Here is a 13,112-nt window from a genome sequence, read left to right on the forward strand (position 1 = left end):
TGCGCATCCAACTCAAAGTCCTCCTGGTAAGAGTCTCTGTTGTCCCAGTTCTCCACAGGCCAATGGTAAAGCTTGACTGTCATCTTCCGGGAATGTAAACAATGAAACACCGGCTGTGTTATCCGGCACAACAGTCAAGGGGTGCATTCTACGGCGGTGGGTGCGTTATCCGGCACAACACCTGCCGCAATACACCGCTTCCCACCTACAGCTTTCTTCTTTGCTGTCTCCATTGTTCATTGAACAAATTGCAAAAGATTCACCAACACAGATGTCCAGAATACTGTGGAATTTTGCGATGAAAACAGACGACTTAATAGCTGGCCACCATGCTGTCCCAAAATGTCCTCTACAATCCGTGACGTCATCATACCGAGACGTTTTCAGCAGGACATTCCGCGCAAAATTTAAAATTGCACTTTAGTAAGTTAACCCGGCCGTATTGGCATGTGTTGCAATGTTAAGATTTCATCATTGATATATAAACTATCAGACTCCGTGGTCGGTAGTAGTGGGTTTCAGTAGGCCATCCATCCATCCATCCATCTTCTTCCGCTTATCCGAGGTCGGGTCGCGGGGGCAGCAGCTTAAGCAGGGAAGCCCAGACTTCCCTCTCCCCAACCACTTCGTCCAGCTCCTCCCGGGGGATCCCGAGGCGTTCCCAGGCCAGCCGGGAGAGATAGTCTTCCCAGCGTGTCCTGGGTCTTCACCGTGGCCTCCTACCGGTCGGACATGCCCGAAACACCTTCCTAGGGAGGCGTTCGGGTGGCATCCTGACCAGATGCCCGAACCACCTCATCTGGCTCCTCTCGATGTGGAGGAGCAGCGGCCTTGCTTTGAGCGCCCCCCGAATGACAGAGCTTCTCACCCTATCTCTAAGGGAGAGCCCCGCCACTCGGCGGAGGAAACTCATTTCGGCCGCTTGTACCCGTGATCTCGTCCTTTCGTTCATGACCCAAAGCTCATGACCATAGGTGAGGATGGGAACGTAGATCGACCGGTAAATCGAGAGCTTTGCCTTCCGGCTCAGCTCCTTCTTCACCACAACGGATCGATACAGCGTCCGCATTACTGAAGATGCCGCACCGATCCGCCTGTCGATCTCACGATCCACTCCTCCCCCACTCGTGAACAAGACTCCGAGGTACTTGAACTCCTCCACTTGGGGCAAGATCTCCTCCCCAACCCGGAGATGGCACTCCACCCTTTTCCGGGAGAGAACCATGGACTCGGACTTGGAGGTGCTGATTCCCATCCCAGTCGCTTCACACTCGGCTGCGAACCGATCCAGTGAGAGCTGAAGATCTTGGCCGGAGGAAGCCATCAGGACCACATCATCTGCAAATAGCAGTGACCTAATCCTGCAGCCACCAAACCAGATCCCCTCAACGCCCTGACTGCACCTAGAAATTCTGTCCATAAAGGTTATGAACAGAATCGGTGACAAAGGGCAGCCTTGGCGGAGTCCAACCCTCACTGGAAACGTGTCCGACTTACTGCCGGCAATGCGGACCAAGCTCTGACACTGATTATACAGGGAGCGAACTGCCACAATAAGAAAGTCCGTTACCCCATATTCTCTGAGCACTCCCCACAGGACTTCCCGGGGTACACGGTCGAAAGCCTTCTCCAAGTCCACAAAGCACATGTAGACTGGTTGGGCAAACTCCCATGCACCCTCAAGGACCCTGCCGAGAGTATAGAGCTGGTCCACAGTTCCACGACCAGGACGAAAACCACACTGTTCCTCCTGAATCCGAGGTTCGACTATCCGGCGTAGCCTCCTCTCCAGTACACCTGATCCCACGATAGTTGGAACACACCCTCCGGTTCCCCTTCTTAAAGAGAGTTCGTTTCAGTAGGCCTTTAAATCTTAATCTAAATCTAAACGTGAGTGCTAAATCTCTCATGAAAATGTATAGGATGTGAATATTCCACCAATCTGACGCCTCTCCACATCTCTGCCTCTCAGTGCAGACACTCCTACCTCTTTCTGACTGCGGAACAAGGAAACATGACAAATGCTTAATGACAAATAATGACAATAAAGTTGCATTTATTTTTTTTTTTTAATGTTCGCACCAAACGTGTGAGTGTGCAAGGTTTGTTGCATCCAGCTAATTAGACAAACACTTCAATGCTGCACTTCAGCGTCTGACAATGAATGGAATTGCTTCTAATTACACCGAGGCATGCAGTGTGCATAAATACACATATTTCTGTTTGTATGCATCATTTCTCTGTGCTCTTAATGCCTGAGTGAGTCGCATATGAATTGTACTATGGCTGTAAACAAACCGTTCATGTTCACTGTCATATACATTTGCAGGCTCGCTTTGGATCGGTTCTAAAGAATATGGTAAAAACATGATCCAAACCTCTGACCAAAATGATGACCTCACACTCACTATAGTCATGTTTTTATCATCTTTTGCAACCTTGCGCACATTTTTGCTTGATCTGCAGACTTTGCTGAAGTGGCCACGTTTACCACAGCTGTGGCACTGTGAGCCTGGGTAAAGAGGGTGATGTTCTGCACCTGCTTATCTGGTGTCCAGTTTTGGTTCTGTCCCTGAGTCTGTTTTTTTGCTTTTGAATTTGTTCTGTTTCCCCTTATTAAAATGCATAGCATCCATAGCTGTTTTACTGGTGCTTAAAGGGGAACAGTACCACAATTTCAGAATGGTTAAAACCATTGAAAATCAGTTCCCGGTGGCTTATTATATTTTTCGAAGATTTTTTCAAAATTTTACCCATCACGCAATATCCCTAAAAAAAGCTTCAAAGTGCCTGATTTTAACCATCGTAATAAACACCCGTCCATTTTCCTGTGATGTCACATAGTGAAGCCAACACAAACAAACATGGCGGAAAGAACAGCAAGCTATAGCGACATTAGCTCGGATTCAGACTCGGATTTCAGCGGCTTAAGCGATTCAACAGATTACGAATGTATTGAAACGGATGGCTGTAGTGTGGAGGCAGGTAGCGGAAACGAAATTGAAGAAGAAACTGAAGCTATTGAGCCATATCGGTTTGAACCGTATGCAAGCGAAACCGACGACAACGACACGACAGCCAGCGACACGGGAGAAAACGAGGACGAATTCGGCGATCGCCTTCTAACCAACGATTGGTATGTTTGTTTGGCATTAAAGGAAACTAACAACTATGAACTAGGTTTACAGCATATGAAATACATTTGGCAACAACATGCACTTTGAGAGTGCAGACAGCCCAATTTTCATCAATTAATATATTCTGTAGACATACCCTCATCCGCACTCTTTTCCTGAAAGCTGATCTGTCCAGTTTTGGAGTTGATGTCAGCAGGCCAGGGAAGCTAGGGTCGATAGGGCGTTTAGCTCGCTCGTCTGCGGGAACTGCCGCCATTGCTTGCCGTGCTACCGAGGTCCTTTGTCCCTGAATAGCTCACACACTCCGGCAGATTCAATGGGGGTCTGGCGGAAGATTTCTTTGACTTTATCGTTGGAAATGCATCTGCTTTGAGTGTCGCAGGATATCCACACATTCTTGCCATCTCTGTCGTAGCATAGCTTTCGTCGGTAAAGTGTGCGGAACAAACGTCCAATTTCTTGCCACTTTCGCATCTTTGGGCCACTGGTGCAACTTGAATCCGTCCCTGTTCGTGTTGTTACGCCCTCCGACAACACACCGACGAGGCATGATGTCTCCAAGGTACGGAAAACAGTCCAAAAAACAGAAAATAACAGAGCTGATTTGACTCGGTGTTTGAGAAAATGGCGGATTGCTTCCCGATGTGACGCCACGTTGTGACGTCATCGCTCCGAGAGCGAATATTAGAAAGGCGTTCAATTCACCAAAATTCACCCATTTAGAGTTCGGAAATCGGTTAAAAAAATATATGGTCTTTTTTCTGCAACATCAAGGTATATATTGACGCTTACATAGGTCTGGTGATAATGTTCCCCTTTAACTCTCTCAGACCAGTCTGTTGTATTTTGATCTCTTCAGACTGTCTGGCCATTGTTTTCTTGGCGTTGGGTTTGCAACTCAACGCCAAGAAAACGGAAATGCTGATTATCGGTCCTTCTAGACACCGGCATCTATTTAATAATACCGCCTTAACATTTGACAACCAAACAATTACACAAGGCGACTCGGTAAAGAATCTGGGTATTATCTTCGACCCAACTCTCTCGTTTGAGTCACACACTGTCAACTAAAACGGCCTTCTTTCATCTCCGTAATATCGCTAAAATTCGTTCCATTTTGTCCACTAGCGACGCTGAGATCATTATTCATGCATTCGTTACGTCTCGTCTTGATTACTGTAACGTATTATTTTCGGGTCTCCCTATATCTAGCATTGAAAGGTTACAGCTGGTATAAAATACGGCTGCTAGACTTTTGACAAAAACAATAAAGTTTGATCATATTACGCCTATTCTGTATATACCTTTATATACATATATACATACCTATACTGGCTCACCTGCACTGGCTTCCTGTGCACTTAAGATGTGACTTTAAGGTTTTACTACTTACGTATAAAATACTACACGGTCTAGCTCCATCCTATCTTGCTGATTGTATTGTACCATATGTCCCGGCAAGAAATCTGCGTTCAAAGAACTCTGGCTTATTAGTGATTTCCAGAGCCCAAAAAAAGTCTGCGGGCTATAGAGCGTTTTCTATTCGGCCTCCAGTACTCTGGAATGCCCTCCCGGTAACAGTTAGAGATGCTACCTCAGTAGAAGCATTTAAGTCCTATCTTAAAACTCATTTGTATACTCTAGCCTTTAAATAGCCCCCATTTGTAGACCAGTTGATCTGCCGTTTCTTTTCTTTTCTCCTCTTCGGGCACAGGTCCGGTGGCCATGGATGAAGTGCTGGCTGTCCAAAGTCGGACCGCTCGCCTGTGCATCAGTTGGGGACATCTCTGCGCTGCTGACCTGTCTCCGCTCGGGATGGTCTCCGGCTGGCCCCACTATGGACTGGACTCTCACTATTATGTTAGAATCACTATAGACTGGACTTTCATAATATTATCCTAGACCAACTCGACGTCCATTGCATCCAGTCTACCCTAGAGGGTCCTCTCCAAGGTTTCTCATAGTCATTCCAGCGAGTGGTTAAAGCGGCGGGGAAAATTACAAGGACGATACTCCCAGAGATGAGTGCCATGTACACAACTCGCTGCCTAAAGCGAGTACACAACATCCTGAAGGACAGATACCACCCAGCACATGGCCTCTTCAACCTGCTACCCTCTGGAAGGAGGTATAGATAGATTCACGCCAGGACCACCAGAATGTCTCACAGTCTGTATCCCCAGGCTGTGCGATTGCTAAATGAACAGCCTTCCCCTTTGCTGCCCCGGAAGATCTTATTACCTCACTCTTCACCACCTCAATAATTGTGCTCTGGACATTGCATTGCTGCAACATCAACGTAACACCCATCAGACATCCGACTGTTCCCACCCCCACGTCCCTCTATTCGCCATCTTCCTATCAATGCTAAACTGTAAACTATGGTCAACCTGCACTTCAATGCAGTTTCTATGCCGCTGGACAAAGCTCAAACAAAATCTCGTTGACATGTATGACTTAAGTGTTATTATGACAATGACAATAAAGGAATTGATTGATTGATTGACATCGACGTCCCACTGGGTTGTGAGTTTTTCCTTGCCCTTATGTGGGCTCTGAACCGAGGATGTCGTTGTGGCTTGTGCAGCCCTTTGAGACACTTGTGATTTAGGGCTATATAAATAAACATTGATTGATTGTTATGGATTTTAGCTAGACCAGGGGTCGGCAACGCAAAATGTTGAAAGAGCCATATTGGACCAAAAATACAAAAATAAAAATCTGCCTGGAGCCGCAAAAAATCAAAAGCCTTATATAAGTGTTATAATGAAGGCAACACATGATGTAAGTGTCTATATTAGCTATATTAGCCTACTATCAAAGGATGACGCAAATTTTCGGAGGAAAACGGAGGAAACTCATTTCGGACGCTTGTACCTGTGATCTTGTCCTTTCGGTCATAACCCAAAGCTCATGATCATGGGTGAGGATGGGAACGTAGATCGACCGGTAAATTGAGAGCTTTGCCTTCCGGCTCAGCTCCTTCTTCACCACAACGGATCGATACAGCGTCCGCATTACTGAAGACGTCGCACCGATCCGCCTGTCGATCTCACGATGCACTCTTCCCTCACTCGTGAACAAGACTCCGAGGTACTTCAACTCCTCCACATGGGGCAAGATCTCCTCTCCAACCCGGAGATGGCACTCCACCCTTTCCCGGGCAAGAACCATGGACTCGGACTTGGAGGTGCTGATTCTCATCCCAGTCGCTTCACACTCAGCTGCAAACCGATCCTGTGAGAGCTGAAGATCCTGGCCAGATGAAGCCATCAGGACCACATCATCTGCAAAAAGCAGAGACCTAGTCCTGCAGCCACCAAACCGGATCCCCTCAACGCCTTGACTGCGCCTAGAAATTCTGTCCATAAAAATTATGAACAGAATCTGTGACAAAGGGCAGCCTTGGCCGAGTCCAACCCTCACTGGAAACGGGTCCGACTTACTCTCGAGAGGGGCTGGACTCTCATCAGTGAAGCATGTTTATGTCATGACTTGGTCTTGGGTGTTTGCTTTTCCGGGATGCAACGGAAAGTTGGCACGGGCGAGACGGGAATGAAGGTACATGATTTATTTATATTTATCAAAAAAAAGGAATAAACAAAAAGCGCGCACAGAGGCGGAGAATAAACTATGAAACCAAAAGACTATAGCAAAAAAGTACAAACAAAATACACGCACAATGGCGGAGAACAAACTATGAAACCAAAAAGACTATAAACATGGAACAAAAACTTACTTGGCTTGGACAGAAATAGTTGCTTGAGGGATTGACATGGAAAGAAGTATCAGGCATGGACAGAGCATAAATGTGGTGAGGTCGTCAGGACGAACAACAGAAAATGAAAAGCTTAAATAACACAGACATGATTAACGAAAACAGGTGCGTGACTCAAAACGTGAAACGGGTGCGTGACGTGACAGGTGAAAACTAATGGTTGCTATGGTGACAAACAAGAGTGCACAATGAGTCCAAACGTGGAACAGGTGAAACTAATGGGTAATCATGCAAACAAGACAAGGGAGTGAAAAGCCAGAAACTAAACAAAACATGACTTAAAACAAAACATGATTACACAGACATGACAGTTTAAAACCTCTAAAGGCCTTAGTGGCCACATGCGTGGACAGCACCTTTTAGCTTTTATTTCCAAAATTGTGTACACTACTGAATTAGGTTCTTATTCTGACATATGGACACTTATACTGCCATCTGGTGGTGTCAGAAGAGTAGAACATACAATGGAATTTGGAAAAAAAAGTTAAAAAATTTGGGATGGCCGATAATATCGGCAGTTGTCCGATAATATCGGACTGCCGATATTATTGGCCGACAAATGCTTTAAAATGTAATATCGGAAATTATCGGTATCGGTTTCAAAAAGTAAAATGTATGACTTTTTAAAACGCCGCTGTGTACTCGGACGTAGGGAGAAGTACAGAGTGCCAATAAACCTTAAAGGCACTGCCTTTGCATGCCGGCCCAGTCACATAATATCTACGGCTTTTCACACACACAAGCGAATGCAAGCATTCTTGGTCAACAGCCATACAGGTCACACTGAGGGTGGCCGTATAAACAACTTTAACACTGTTACAAATATGCGCCACACTGTGAACCCACACCAAACAAGAATGACAAACACATTTCGGGAGAACATCGCTGCTCCTCCACATGGAGAGGAGCCAGATGAGGTGGTTCGGGCATCTGGTCAGGATGCCACCCGAACGCCTCCCTAGGTGTCAGACCGGTAGGAGACCATGGGGAAGACCCAGGACACGTCGGGTAGACTATGTCTCCCGGCTAGTCTGGGAACGCCTCGGGAGCTGGACGAAGTGGCTGGGGAGAGGGAAGTCTGGGTTTCCCTGCTTAGGCTGCTGCCCCCGCGACCCGACCTCGGATAAGCGGAAGAAGATGGATGGATGGATGAAAGCCCAAATAGCGAATAGAAATGAAAAAAAAACATGTAAACAAACAGCTTGGGCCTTAAGAGGTTGTTAATATGAACAGTGGGATTTCTAACAATTAAGGTGTGCGTCGTGTTTGTCCTCGACAGAAACCAGAGAGAGTGAGAGAGAGAGAGAGAGAGACAAGGGGGGGCATGTGATATATAACAAGCACAATATGGAGACAGATGACATATAATAGTGTTAGTGGGGATATGTATGGCTGTTCTCGCCCAGGCAGCCATTTAATCTAGAACCGCCACTGCTAATACTCACATTACACACTTTAATTGACGCCATTACCTCAGTGACGTCAGTGCCCAGCGCACCCGCTGTGCGCGGCGTCATCCCCGGAGATATCTCATTTTTATACACGGCTTCTGTCACGACGTGCGGTAGATAGAAGCCGCGGAACATCAGTCCAGAAGGACGTCTTCTTAATTGTTTTTTTGATTTTCGACTACTTTTATCCGCACCGTCGTTTCTTCAGCGGCGAACGTCTGCCAACACCGAGGTAGGTGACATGTTCATCACTTCCTCGTCCACTTTGCTCGGAGATACAACTCGTAAAAAAAAAAAGCGTCTTAGCGGAGTAATATATATTGACTTTGGGATTCGAAAACAAAGCGTTTTCACTTTTTAAATCGGTGTTTCGTTCTTATTGCGAGGTTCTACCACCTGTTGACTGTTAACGCGTGTTAGCGACATGAGCCATGGAACACGTACAGTCGTGGTCAAAAGTTGACATACACTTGTAAAGAACATAATGTCTTTCTTGACTTTCCAATCATTTCTACAACTCTTGTTTTTTTGGCGACAGAGTGATTGGAGCACATACTTGTTGGTCACAAAAAACATTCATGAAGTTTGGTTCTTTTATGAATTTATTATGGGTCTACTGAAATGTGAGCAAATCTGCTGGTTTAAAAGTTAAGTTAAGTCATACTTGCCAACCTTGAGACCTCCAAATTCAGGAGATTGGAGGGGGGGCTAAGGGGGAGGAGAAAATTTATAGCTATAATTCACTGAAATTCAAGTATTTCATATATATATATATTAGAGATGCGCGGATAGGCAATTATTTCATCCGCAACCGCATCACAAAAGTCGTCAACCATCCGCCATCCACCCGACTAACATTTAATCAAACTCGCACCCGCCCGTTGTTATATATCTAATATAGACAATGCAAGGCATTAGTGAGGTTATAAAGCTTTTGCCTGTTAAAGAAAGGAGACTGATCCAATGCAGCAGAGACATGATCAATGCGTGCCACGCTGTCACGGCCCAGACGCACACCAGTGCGCAATCATCTGGGAGCCGCGCTGAGCGCACCTCCAAGCGCGTGGAGGTGCGATGTCCCTCGCGCCCGAGGCTTCAGCGCGCACCGCGGCGGCCATCCTACTCGTCGCGGCCTAGCCCTCGCGGCTCTCGCTGCCGGCGACGGCCGGATATGGGCCCGACGCTCCAGCGCCATCCATTTTCAGGGCTAGTTGATTCGGCAGGTGGGTTGTTACACACTCCTTAGCGGGTTCCGACTTCCATGGCCACCGTCCTGCTGTCTATATCAACCAACACCTTTTCTGGGGTCTGATGAGCGTCGGCATCGGGCGCCTTAACCCGGCTTTCGGTTCATCCCGCAGCGCCACTTCTGCTTACCAAAAGTGGCCCACTCGGCTCACCAGGGTGAGCCCCACCCCTTTCGTGAGCGCACTGCGCGCGGAGTGACCCCTGTTACGCGCCCCCGGCAACGGGGGTGGCGGGCAGGTAAGCTGCGCGGGCGGAGCGCGCGGAGTGACCCCTGTTACGAGCCCCCGGCCACGGGGGTGGCGGGCAGGTAAGCTGCTTACCTGCTGCGCGTGACGCCGGCCGCGGCGAAGGCGGACGAGGCGGGGTGTCGGTGCGGTGGGCGCGGTGGTGACCCTGGACGTGCGTCGGGCCCTTCTCGCAGATCACCTCAGCTACGGCTCCCGGTGGGGCCCTCTCGGGGGAAGGGGCCTCGGTCCCGGACCCCGGCGAGGCGTCCCTTCTCCGCTCCGTAAAAGTGTCCATCTCTTTTTTTTTTTCTTCTTCTTCTGTTGTGGCATATGCTGCAGGTGCCTGCTCGTTTTTCGTATGTGGGTAACAACATTTAACTATGTATATATATTTCCGAATTGGTTTAACTGCCACCCGCCTGAATCTATTTAAAATCTAATTTTTTTTAATTTCAACCGCCCGACCCGACCCGCGGATAAAATCTAATTTTTTTTTATTTCAACCGCCCGACCCGCGGATAATCCGCGGACTCCGCGGTTGTGTCCGCAAACCGCGCATCTCTAATATATATATATATATATATATATATATATATATATATATATATATATATATATATATATATATATATATATATATATATACATATCAGTGACGTGCGGTGAGGTTGATGGCTGGTGAGGCACTGACTTCATCACAGTCAGATTTACAAACATACGAACCCTAAAGAGTATCTCATTTACCATTTGATTGGCAGCAGTTAACGGGTTATGTTTAAAAGCTCATACCAGCATTCTTCCCTGCTTGGCACTCAGCATCAAGGGTTGGAATTGAGGGTTTAATCACCAAAAATGATTCCCGGGCGCGGCGCCGCTGCTGCCCACTGCTCCCCTCACCTCCCAGGGGGTGATCAAGGGGATGGGTCAAATGCAGAGGACAAATTTCATTACACCTAGTGTGTGTGTGACAATCATTGGTACTTTAACTTAACTTTAACTTTACACATACAAACTGTAGCACACAAAAAAGCACATTTAATTAAAAAAACGTTATTATGGTCTTACCTTTACTTATAAGTGCGGGAACAGTGGTGTTGGTGTTGGAGGAGTTGTGAATGAATGAAATATGAAATCAGTGCTGCAGTCTGCAGGTGTATCTAATGTTGTGTCCCTGCAGTCGTTCACGGCTCCTCTGGCGCGAGCATTGTTGTTTTTGCACTTTTTGGCTTCTTGTTAAGTGACTTTTTTTGGGTGGATTCGGTCTTGCACGTGGAGGGTTTGGGTGTGGGCTTTGGTTGGTGTGGCGCTCCCGTCGGGGGGTGCATTCTGCGGCGGGCGTGCATTAACCGGCACCAGGAGGCGGGATTACTGCGAGCCTCACACAGTGCGTCTTTGCAGCAGTTTTATGATTGCTCAGCACAAGAAATACTTTACACACATACAGTTGTTGACAAAATACACTGTACATTATATACCTCAGCTAACTAAACTATGGAAATGTATAATATAATTCATATAGCAATACGGTCTCACTGCACAGCAGGCCAGCAGTTAGCCGAGTCTGCAATCCATGTTGAGGCACTGAGTGACGTGCCTCAACTGGCTGCTGATCACCGCACCGTCTCTTCTCAGTATTTGAACGGCAAATGTGAAAATTCAGCGATTTTGAATAAAACATCATCTAAAACTGGTGAAGTTAAATGGAAAATAACTTTATAGTATAATCACTGAATACATATGACAATTTAATAAATTTTTTTTCTTTTTACATTTTTTTTCTTTCCATGATGGCAGGTGAGGCCCCGCCTCACCTGCCTCCAGTGACCACACGTCACTGATACATATATATATATATATATATATATATATATATATATATATATATATATATATATATATATATATATATATATATATATATATATCCATCCATCCATCCATTTTCTACCGCTTATTCCCTTTGGGGTCGCGGGGGGCGCTGGAGCCTATCTCAGCTACAATCGGGCGGAAGGCGGGGTACACCCTGGACAAGTCGCCACCTCATCGCAGGGCTATATATATATATATATATATATATATATATATATATATATATATATATATATATATATGAAAGAGGAGAAAGGAGAAAATGTATAGCTAGAATTCACTGAAATTCAAGTATTTCATATTTGTATATATGAAATATATATATATATATATGTTTTTTGTGACCAACAAGTATGTGCTCCAATTACTCACAAAAAATAAGAGTTGTAGAAATTATTGGGAAACTCAAGACAGCCCAGACATTATGTTCTTTACAAGTGTATGTCAACTTTTGACCACGACTGTACGTGTTCCATGGCTCATGTCGCTAACAAGCGTTAACAATCAACAGGTGGTAGAACCTCGCAATAATTAAGTTAAGTTACTTGCCAACCTTGAGACCTCCAAATTCGAGAGATTGGGGGGGTTAAGGGGGAGGAGAAAATGTATAGCTAGAATTCACTTAAATTCAAGTATTTCATATATATATATATATATATATATATATATATATATATATATAAAATAAATACTTGACTTTCAGTGAATTCTAGCTATATTTGTGTATATATATATATATATATATATATATATATATATTTATATATATATATATATATATATATATATATATATATATATATATATATATATATATATATATATATATATATAAAAGACATACTTTAATTTCAGTGTTAATTTATTTACACATATACACACATAACACTCCTCTACTCATTGTTGTATTTGAAAGTGCAATGCTTTGCAGCCAGTAGCACAGCCTTTGAAGGAGCATAGGTGTGGGCTGTGTAATATTCTGGGTTGGAGTCAATAACCAGGCGAGGTGATGAAGTTACGTCTCTTTACTTCATACTTCAGAACCGACTCCCACACTTGCCGCCAGGGTGCGCAATACAACGTAAACCGTTGGCCAACCAAAAAGTAACCACAGAACACTATAGGGTATAGTGTTCTGTGGTTACTTTTTGGTTGGCCAAGCGGACGTGACGACAGGCTGTCCTCACTCAGGTCCGCACGGACTTGGAGGGGGCGTGCGTTAAGTCCGGCTGGAAATCGGTAGAAATTCGGGAGAATTGTTGTCCCGGGAGATTTTCGGGTGAGGCACTGAAATTCGGGAGTCTCCCGGAAATTCGGGAGGGTTGGCAAGCATGAGTTAAGTAAAGTTAAAGTACCAATGATTGTCACACACACACTAGGTGTGGTGACATTTGTCCTCTGT

The 13,112-nt window shown here is 45.5% G+C and overlaps 1 protein-coding gene across 1 annotated transcript in view; it reads left to right on the plus strand.

Annotated features, from left to right (window-relative positions):
* Positions 1-8,488: 8,488 nt before the first annotated feature.
* The window catches only part of LOC133622908 (neuropeptide FF receptor 1-like), a 78,951-nt gene continuing 74,327 nt past the window's right edge, over positions 8,489-13,112 (plus strand). Inside the window, exon 1 of the mRNA XM_061985758.1 lies at positions 8,489-8,598. The gene's annotated coding sequence lies outside the window, so the exon portion shown is untranslated. The remainder of the gene's footprint in view (positions 8,599-13,112) is intronic.

Source organism: Nerophis lumbriciformis, linkage group LG12, assembly GCF_033978685.3.
Source record: "Nerophis lumbriciformis linkage group LG12, RoL_Nlum_v2.1, whole genome shotgun sequence".
NCBI classification, from domain to species: Eukaryota; Metazoa; Chordata; class Actinopteri; order Syngnathiformes; family Syngnathidae; genus Nerophis; species Nerophis lumbriciformis.